This window comes from Oncorhynchus clarkii, chromosome 10 (assembly GCF_045791955.1).
Source record: "Oncorhynchus clarkii lewisi isolate Uvic-CL-2024 chromosome 10, UVic_Ocla_1.0, whole genome shotgun sequence".
In the NCBI taxonomy this organism is placed as follows: domain Eukaryota; kingdom Metazoa; phylum Chordata; class Actinopteri; order Salmoniformes; family Salmonidae; genus Oncorhynchus; species Oncorhynchus clarkii.
This window is the reverse complement of record NC_092156.1, coordinates 44,680,509-44,690,746: the sequence shown is the minus strand read 5'-3', so window position 1 is coordinate 44,690,746 and position 10,238 is coordinate 44,680,509. Positions and strand designations below refer to the sequence as shown.

The window sequence follows — 10,238 nt, the reverse complement described above, 5'->3', positions numbered from 1 at the left end:
GCATTTAAATGAAACCTGATATTGTGAAACTATTTCCAACTGAGTGTTAATCGATGCAGGTCTAATTCTTGCCGTAAGAAATAACACAGAAATAATTGGTATCGTTACTGTATGTCAATATGTAATGTGCACACTTCTGGGAAGTACTACATGTAAGTAAAGTTAGAGCTAGCAAAATAAGGAGGAAAATGTTTTAGCCATTCAGACTTGAGAGTGGTAGATAAAAAGAGATAGATATTGAAATATAATCCACCCTTCCTCCTGTCTCTCGCTGAGCTAGTTTGGTCTGTGAAACAAAATACCAACTGTGTCTGCCTCTCTCGGTCTGCCTCCTCCCCCCTAGAGCTGCAGCCTTCATTAATATGCCACCTCCCAGCCAATGGACTGAGCAAGGCGGATGACATCATGAGCTAGGGAACAGTGAGCAGCCAGTGAAGCGTCCAGCCTGCCGAACAAGGCTGAGTTTAGGGTCAGGAACCGGTCTGACAAGAGAATGGCAATCCTGCCTGTAAACTGTCAATAGGACTTAACAGTTAAGGATGAACCTACCAGAACACTGGATCCAAAGGCGACACACCGAACAAGAGAATGTCAAGACATATTTCAGGTAATCCCTTGTCTGTGTATGCGATAGGATATGTGGATATGAGAGGGAGGTGGGCTGTGCATGTAGGGGGTGCTTTGTAGCCTTATTTCCTTCATCCCTGCATTCTGCCTTGCTAGAGAGGAGGAGGAGGAGAAGGCAGCTGTGTTTATCTACGTTGTGTCTTATCACAGAGAGAGAGGAAATGGATGCCTGCATCTGTGTGGATTGGCTTTCAATGCCATTACTGGCCAGCTCAATGTTATCAACCTGCCCCCCCCCCCCCCCCCTCCTTTCCTGGATTTTATGGACCCCACCACCCTTGTGTTTCCAAAAAAGCATCTTTGTTGATGTGAGAGCATGAATCGGTCACGTTTGTTAGAGCCGTGAGAGAGTGTGTGTGTGTGTGTGTGTGTGTGTGTGTGTGTGTGTGTGTGTGTGTGTGTGTGTGTGTGTGTGTGTGTGTGTGTGTGTGTGTGTGTGTGTGTGTGTGTGTGTGTGTGTGTGCCAGCCCTGTAGCAAAGCAGCAGCTGCAGTGGCAACACGGTAACAAAAAGAGGAAATGCTATTTTGGGTGCTAACGTGCGAGGCTGTTCGAGGCTGTTCGAGGCTGTTCGAGGCTTTGCGAGGCTGTGCGAAGCTGGCGGATGGATCTGAGCCGTAGAAGCTGTGGACGGGGATGGGGAGTGATGGATGGTTATTATGTGCAAAGGGATGGCCCTTTGTTATCTCTGGGCTGTTGCCTCTCGCCCAAATGTTTTAGAGAGGTTGTTTTTTTAGATTATTGATTTTTTTCCTCTATCCACACATAGACACAGAGAGCTGTGTGTGATGAGGCTCTGTCTGTCTCCTGCTTTAAACATGTATGTGTGGAGTTCTTTCATGGCGGCCCTGCCGGCTGTGGTGACACAGGGAGATATACAGCGTCTGGTCACCTGACAGCGATGGAGATGGGGGCGGGGGGCTGCTCCTGTGGGAGCTGAGCGATCCTGCCTCAGTGAGGGAGGGAGTGGGATTGGGTCAGTCAGTCATCTATCCATTCTATCCATCACAATCGGCTGCTGTTCATTTACACGCTGGTGTCAGGGCAAGATAGAGTAGGGCTGAGAGGACGGGTGAGAGATTCCACCTCTTCCTGGACGCACAGTCATCCCCATGTTTGTGTGAAGCACAACCTTCTGGGAAAGCTGTTCTCTTTAAAAAAGGATGCTGGGAAGGCATCTGGGTGACAGTGGAGTAAGGAAGAGGAGGATGTGGGAATGGGTGCTAATCCATGTGTGTGTATGTGTATGTGTGTGTGTTGGGCTGTAGTGTTGATCAGGAGTGTTACATCTATTCAATATCCACCCGAACACCTGCTCCATCTCTCTCTGCTCCTCACTGTTCGACAACAATTACACAGAACTAGAACAACCTCTAACCCTCACATACCCTCATTGTTGCTATCAGCATGGCCCATAAAATTAGGAACCACTTCAGCTTTTAAGAGGAGCTCTTATTTTTTTGTGTGTGTGAAAGTTCTCTCATCACAAGTAAACATAGATCCAGCGGGCCATTCTAATTCCCTCTGTTTTCTTTTACCTGTTCATGTAGAGCCATATAAACACTATGATTATACCAGCTGTTTATCTACAGTATTATCTAGTGAAACTGAAGACCTCTTGTCACAGTTGTCCTTAGGTGGTTGCTGGGTGACAGAGAGTGACAGACAGACAGAGTGACAGACAGACAGACAGACAGACAGACAGACAGACAGACAGACAGACAGACAGACAGACAGACAGACAGACAGACAGACAGACAGACAGACAGACAGACAGGTACTATGGTGTTAAATGCTGAGCTGTAGTCGATGAACAGCATTCTCACATAGGTGTCAAAAGCCACCCACTTGCCCCTAACACCCCATGCCAATCCCACCACAACAACCAGGATACAGTATCAGTATATTTGATAAGCAGTATGAAGCTGTGGCTTGGAGAATTGCTTGTCCATACTGTGTCATGTATTCCTTGTGAATCTGGGGATGTTTTTTCGCTTGCATTATTTGCCATATAGTGTGAACGTACCAGGTATTGACCACTAAATGCAGCTGTTTCTGCTATACCGCCACAATATTTGATCCATTGTGCTGGTCTCTTGTCTTTATTAAATAGATCACAACATTTCCTTTGCAACCTTGGGTAGAAAAACAATAGATTTGTCTCATTATGAAAATAAATGGTATGGTCCTCCTCACAATTCTAGCCATTCCTCCATGAAATTACATGGAACTTTTCACAAGCTCTAGTATGTCAATGCTTTATATTTGACCCTAGTGTGAATAAATCCAAAAGCCATGGCTAATAATAATTTGTTTTCGACTTGTATAGATCTGAATAATCATGCAAGAGCATGGCTTTCCTTTGCAGAGTAGAAGGATAAACAGTGATGAGGGGAGTTTTGTGTGTGTGTGCACATGTGTGCACGTGTGTGACAGTGAGGGCTGTCATTATTGAAGAGTAGGACTGTGCGTGGTGCTGCTGAGGCTTATCCCCACAGGAGGGAGGCTGTGTAAACGGGGGCTTGATGAGGAGCTGGATGTAGAGGAGTCCACTGACAGTTTCTGCTTTGTGCTCAAGCCCAGGCTAGTGATCACTGAGCAGCAGTGTCTATCTCCATCCAAATAAACACAACTTCTCCTGACACCAGAACAACAAGGCCCAGTGTTGCAGCTGTACAAAAAGGTCCACTCTCTGGCTCAGGATGCAACACCTGTGATTGGATAAGGAGGTTGCAGGATACCTGTGATTGGATGAGGAGGTTGCAGGACAAGAATGGTGGTGGTTAACCTCCTGGAGGCAGAAGAGAGGACACTGGCTGTTCACTTCACTTCCCCAGTGCAGCTCAATGTGTCTCACCCTCATTGACCCCTCACACCTCCAGGCCTGAACACATTAACCACATGCTGTATGCTCCTCGTGACTTAAGACACAATTAATTCAGTAGTCTCTCGGACCAACAGAGGCAACCAGATTTAGATCAGAACATATCACATTTTTTTAGGTCAGTTATACGAGTGAAATAAGAGATGAGATCAGAATAGGAGCCGTGTGTATATTTGCCGGAACTAGTCTATTCATAAACAAACAACAGGTTTGTCCGACCTAGCCTACTGGTTGGCTGTCGCCTGGCTGTTTGTCCAATCAGGGTTGTGATGTGTGTGTGTGTGCTGTATAGCGCTGTGTTCAGGTCGCTGTGCTACCTCAGGACAGGACAGTGTGGCGGTTGGTCGGTGAATGTAACCCAACACATGGGGCTTCTCTTACATCACCTCAGCCAACTCCTTACAAAAGCTCCAGAAGACCCAGCGCCTTGTGTCTGCCTGCTGCCTGTCAGCTGGCCATCTGAAATGTGATATTACATACAAATAGGCCTACAACCGTCTGCTTAGGATAGTAACGTAAAGCCTTTTAACACTCTGGTGCTGACGACTGTTGGGCAGTGGGCAATGTGCTCTACCAGAGTGGAGTAGGTTAGTAACGCTTTGAGCAGAGTGTAATAGTGAAATGGCCTAGTCTTAAGAAGTGTGCTGTGCCCCCAGTGTTGTAGTATAGTGTGCTGTGCTCCAGTGTTGTAGTGTGTGGAGCTGTAGTGTTGTGGTGCTAGGTGATATCAGGGCCATGGTCTGTGTACTGGATTAGCATGGAAGATTGAGAGCCATCTGGCCATTTTGCCTGAGAGAGGTGGGGGTGGAGGGAGGGTGTAGGAAGCACACTCACACACTGACACATTGACCCCCCCCCCTCCCCCAATCTTCATGCTCTCTGTCTGTTGCTGGTTGTTGGTGTGTGTTCACGTGCATGTCTGGGTGTGTTTATGGTTTGTTGTACATTCATCTACAGTACCTACCTGCCACCCCTCATTGTGTCATGCAAACATGGACTGTAGGCACTATGGTGTCTTTGAGGACAGGGCCAGTTCAGTAAAGATCAGTCATCGGCCGCCATGGGAACCTGTTTTAACTTTAACCAATATCACATTTTACTAGACCACATCGGCTACACTGTGGTCAGACTCCCAGCCTGCAAGGAGAGGACAGTTTTCACAGCACCTCACAGATGTAACCATGCCACCATCAGACTACTAGCTAACCATGCTATTCCGAAAGCTCCCTTTTCATTTCAAAATCTACAATGATTGTTTCCTCTCATTGTGGTATTACGGGGAGGACTGGTGGCAGAGAAAAGTGGTGCTGGCCAATGACAGTATGGGGTTAATGAAGTATCGGCCCCAATCTGTTCCTGTACTACAGCAGGCCCGATGACTGACTCACTGACTCACTGACTCACTGACTCACTGACTGACTGACTGACTGACTCACTGACTGACTGACTGACTATGATGGGAAAGACTCCCATTAGCTTTAGGTCCACTCCACAAGACCTACTTTCATCCACCGACTGCCGTGCCATGTGATTATATATACAACTACCACTAATAATAGACACAGCAACACAACACATAGCACTCCAAATACCACAACGGTACTACTTTTAGGGTAACTTCTGTTACTAATACTGACATAAGACATATTAACACCTCGTTCAATTAAAATGTGACGTTTCTAAACCGTAGCTAGCTCGTTGGTTAAGTAAGCGATAATCAACGAGGGGCTATGCGTTCTATGGAAAACAATGAACGGCGTGGACCACAAAGCGCTAGCAGAGTGGAACTGACATTACGCTGAGTTGCATTATTGTCCAGAGAACGCATAGAGCCCCGAGTTGATTATCCCTTTTATACCATGGCTATAATTTAACACATTTGCCACTAGGAATGTGTTCATTTGCCAGTAGAAATGTTCAACATCCACTGAAGTAGCAAGCAATTTTAATATAGCTACAGTAGTTGCATTGGTAACCAAACAAACAGACTTGTTAGTTTAGCTAGCTAACCAAACCATCAATCCTAGCTTGCTATTATGAGAATCTAATTCAACAATACCAATAATGTTTTCAATTCGATTTTTGCTTTCAAAAGCATCCCAAAGAAAACATGTAAGAATGAACTATAGCCATTGAATTCTACCGTGCCAATATACCGTGCATTATAATAATGCACACTCTAGAATGCCCTTCAAACCAATCACAAAGCATTATTTAGCAGCGGATAGAAAATCAAGCCATGGCACTGGCAAATGTCATGAACGTTTACTCACATACAAGTTACACCAGGTCCATATTTAATCCATTTGGCATATGATTATCTCTTTGTAATCCCAACATGAGGCAAACACAACAGCATGATCACTCAAAAAAATCCAGTAGGATAGTGCATGCAAATGTGAACCGTGTATCTGGGACATACTGTATGTATTCATATTCAAAAATGTAATATTCTCACTTTATGGTCCTCTGTAGCTCAACTGAGCATAAAGTGAGAATATTACATAGAGCATGGTGTTTGGAACGCCAGGATAGTAGGTTAAAAAAAATACAGGAACCTTCCCGCTAGCCATGATTGGCTGAGATAATGGATTAGCTTTACATGCCATGTAGCATGCTTCTGTCTATAACATGAGCTGCTAAGTATGTGTGGATAATCCTGTCTACCGCGCCTTTTTTTGAAAGATATCATGAAGAACTGAAAAAGGTTTGGCGACTGCTCTCAACATTGCTGCCCTGCAGTTAATAACGCTATCGACAAAGCTCAGTGGGAAAACGTTGTGATGGACTACTTTCTGGAGGAAGATAGTGCCACGCTGACTCTCTCTGACTATGAAAATTAATCAAAGAGGAAATCCCTGACTTAGGTAAAAACATTTTCATTGAACCAGACATTGTAAGTGAAAAAACGGTGTCGTTGTCATGAAAGAAGTTGACCAAGTTTTGAAATCAGTGGAATGCCCAGTAGAAGCAGAGAGATGAATGCCAAATGCGGATAGAGTTCTAAGAGGACACAGAAAGAAGACTACTGTATAAAACAACTTTATCTGGATAACATCTTCAAACTAAGGGCAACCATGGCAGAGGGAGAAGCGTTCATCCATATATATGGGTAAGACTCTAGCTACATTTTCAGATATTATATTTTCTAATTTTGTCAGAAAGTCATTTCCATTGTAAGTTAAAGCGTACTGTTAGCTCGCTCGCTAGCTACAGTGCCTTGCGAAAGTATTCGCCCCCCTTGAACTTTGCTACCTTTTGCCACTTTTCAGGCTTCAAACATAAAGATATAAAACTGTATTTTTTGTGAAGAATCAACAACAAGTGGGACACAATCATGAAGTGGAACGACATTTATTGGATATTTCAAACTTTTTTAACAAATCAAAAACTGGAAAATTGGGCGTGCAAAATTATTCAGCCCCCTTACGTTAATACTTTGTAGCGCCACCTTTTGCTGCGATTACAGCTGTAAGTCGCTTGGGGTATGTCTCTATCAGTTTTGCACATCGAGAGACTGACATTTTTTCCCATTCCTCCTTGCAAAACAGCTCGAGCTCAGTGAGGTTGGATGGAGAGCATTTGTGAACAGCAGTTTTCAGTTCTTTCCACAGATTCTCGATTGGATTCAGGTCTGGACTTTGACTTGGCCATTCTAACACCTGGATATGTTTATTTTTGAACCATTCCATTGTAGATTTTGCTTTATGTTTTGGATCATTGTCTTGTTGGAAGACAAATCTCCGTCCCAGTCTCAGGTCTTTTGCAGACTCCATCAGGTTTTCTTCCAGAATGGTCATGTATTTGGCTCCATCCATCTTCCCATCATGGAATCAGAGGAAGAGGGAAACGGTTCTTGACGTCATTCGAGGAACGATAATCAATACATGGACGAAGACCACCATCCTTTTTCCCAACGAAGAAGAAGCTGGACGCAGCCGGGGAAGAAGAAGGACAAATGAAACCGTTTGGATGATTCATCAATGTAGTTCTCCATTGCCTCATTTTCCATGATAGATAAGGGGTAAACACAGCCCTTCGGTGGGGACACTCCAGGGAGTAAGTCAATAGCACAGTCTCCTGGGCGATGTGGTGGCCTTGATTTTGCTGAAGACATTGCTGTACTGGGCGTATTCAGACGGTATGGTGGGCGGCACTGCCGAGGTAGAGTCCTCAATGGTGGTGGCTCTGCAGGGTAGGCTGAGACAACTGGAGAAGCAGGTAGAAGACCAGGACAGTAGTTTACCTTGTTGCCACGAGATGGCAGGGTTGTGACGACAAAGCCAGGGGTGTCCGAGGATGAGTGGCTGTTTGGGGGATGAGAGTTCCATGAGTTGAATGGTTTCGGTGTGGAAGACTCCAATCTGGAGGGTGACTCTCTGTGTCAGGTGCGTGATAAAGCCCGTGCCCAATGGCTGCCAGTCTAGGGTGTTAACCCTTAAGGGAGGAGTGACAGGTATTAGATCATTGTCAGGCTCTTGTACTAGCTGGTGATCGATAAAATGACCTGCTGCTCCCGAATCTATCAAGCCTTCTATGTACTTGGGAAACCCCTTCACGGTTATTAATACTGTGACGGAGAATTGCTTCTGTGAGATATTTAGAAATAAGGACACGCACCTGCATGGCAGCGGGGGGACCTTTATCATCTCTCTGTGGGGGACGAACATGGCAATGGCTGAGTAGATGATCTTTCCCTCCACAATATAGGCAGAGCCCTTTTTGGATCTGCTTTTGACGTTCTATACACGGGAGAAGAGCAGGGCCCAACTGCATGGGCTCAGGAAGACTCGGACGGGATGACATGGAAAGAGAAGGTTTCAGGTTCCTGGGTGGCAGGGTTCTTTGGCAATGAGGTGGTCGATGGAGATGGACATACAAATGTATTGATTTAAATCCTGAAGGTCACCTCTACAGGCCAGCTCCGCCTGAAGCTTCCTGTTGAACCCTCTTCAGTAGACAGTAAGTAAAGCAGCCTCATTCCATCCACTCCTTGCAGCCATGTTGAGGAACTCGAGGGCAGACTCGGCAGCTGAATTACATTCTTGTTGAAGTTCTATGAGGAGGTCTCCTATAGGACGACCAGAGGGAGAGTGATCGAATACCTCTTTGAAGAGGGTGTGGAAATGGGTCTCGGATCCGAGTTCTGTGCTGTTGGCAATCTATATGGCGTTGGCCTGATCCAGGGCTTTGCCTGTGAGTAGAGACACAACAAAATCCACCCTGCTCTTGTCGGTGGCGAAGTTAGTGGGTTGTGCTCAATGTATTTGCTGCATTGCATCAGAAATCCCTGACATTTCCCAGGTGAACCGTCATATTGTCCAGGCATGGATATGAACGAAGGAGGGCTATGAGTTACGATACCTGGCATCGGAGGAGTAGAGATAGGCTGGCAGAGAAGATGTCAAATTTCCTCCATAAATGCTCCTCTTGCTGGGTTAGGCGCCACTGTAGCGTCGCTGATTCCATTCCATTATTGGGTGAGGTATCTGCACTGAACACTCAGGGAGAAAAAGGTGTAGATTCACGTGCAGAGCGCGGCAGATGTTTATTAAGCCTTTGCAGAAGGCAGGAATCAGGGTCACAGGCAGGCAATGGTCAAACACAGGTAGGCAGTCAAAAACAAACAATACCTCACAACCATACAAACAGAAAGAACTGAACTAAGTAGGGAGCTGATGAGACCAGGTGAGAAATGAACACCGGTGAAATAAATGAACAGAAATGAAAGACAGGGCTACGTTCCAGAACACAAAGAAACAGGGCTACGTTCAAGAACACAAAGAAAAATAACAAAAGGTAGACTAAGAAAAGAAAAGCAGAACCTTACACAAACTGGAAACCACATATCCTGAGGCTGCATTTATTGTAGCCTTAATAAGGGAAATCTAAGGATAACGCTACCGAAGTTCTATCACATCTCCTGTGCTACTCGCTCATCAAGAACTTTGGACCATTGCTACTCCCTCTTCCAGGACAGCTAAAAGGACCTCCCCACCCTCCCTTTGGCAAATCAGATCATGCCTCCATTTTGCTCCTCCCCTCCTATTGGCAGAAACTTAAACAGGATGTACTCGTGGTAAAGAATGCAGGTTTGCCTCTGAGAATAGTATTGACAAATACACTGACTAAGGGATAGAGTTCATCAGGAAGCGCATAGAGGATTCATTCCCACTGTGACGATTAGAACTTATCCAAACCAAAGACCGTAAATAGATGGCCACATTCGCACAAAACTGAAAGTGTGAACTACCATGGCAAGGTGACTGGGAACATGGACTTGTACAAACAGATCAGCTATGTCCTCCGTAAGGCAATCAAAGAGGCAAAGCGACAGTACAGGGTCAAAGTGAAATCACAATTTAACAGCTCAGGCATGAGATGTATTTGGCAGGGACTTCAGACAATCACAGATTATAAAGGGAAATCCAGCCACATTGCGGACACTGACGCCTCGCTCCTGGACAAGTTAAACACCTTATTCGTCTGCTTTGAGGAAAACACAGAGCTAACAACACAGGCCACTGACGCTAACAAGGACTCTGAGTTCTCGTTTTCCATGGCCAACTTCAGTAAGACATTTAAGAGTGTTAACCTCTCTAGGGTACGTGGGACGGTAGCATCCCACCTGGCCAACATCCGGTGAAATTGCAGAGCTCGAAATTCAAAAATACTCAATTCAAATATTTAACATTCTTGAAAATATGTGTTATACATCAAAATAAAGC

General features: G+C 45.3%; 1 protein-coding gene across 1 annotated transcript in view; it reads left to right on the top strand.

Annotated features, from left to right (window-relative positions):
• Positions 1-383: 383 nt before the first annotated feature.
• The window catches only part of LOC139418563 (serine/threonine-protein kinase PAK 3-like), a 59,797-nt gene continuing 49,942 nt past the window's right edge, over positions 384-10,238 (top strand). Inside the window, exon 1 of the mRNA XM_071168124.1 lies at positions 384-607. The gene's annotated coding sequence lies outside the window, so the exon portion shown is untranslated. The remainder of the gene's footprint in view (positions 608-10,238) is intronic.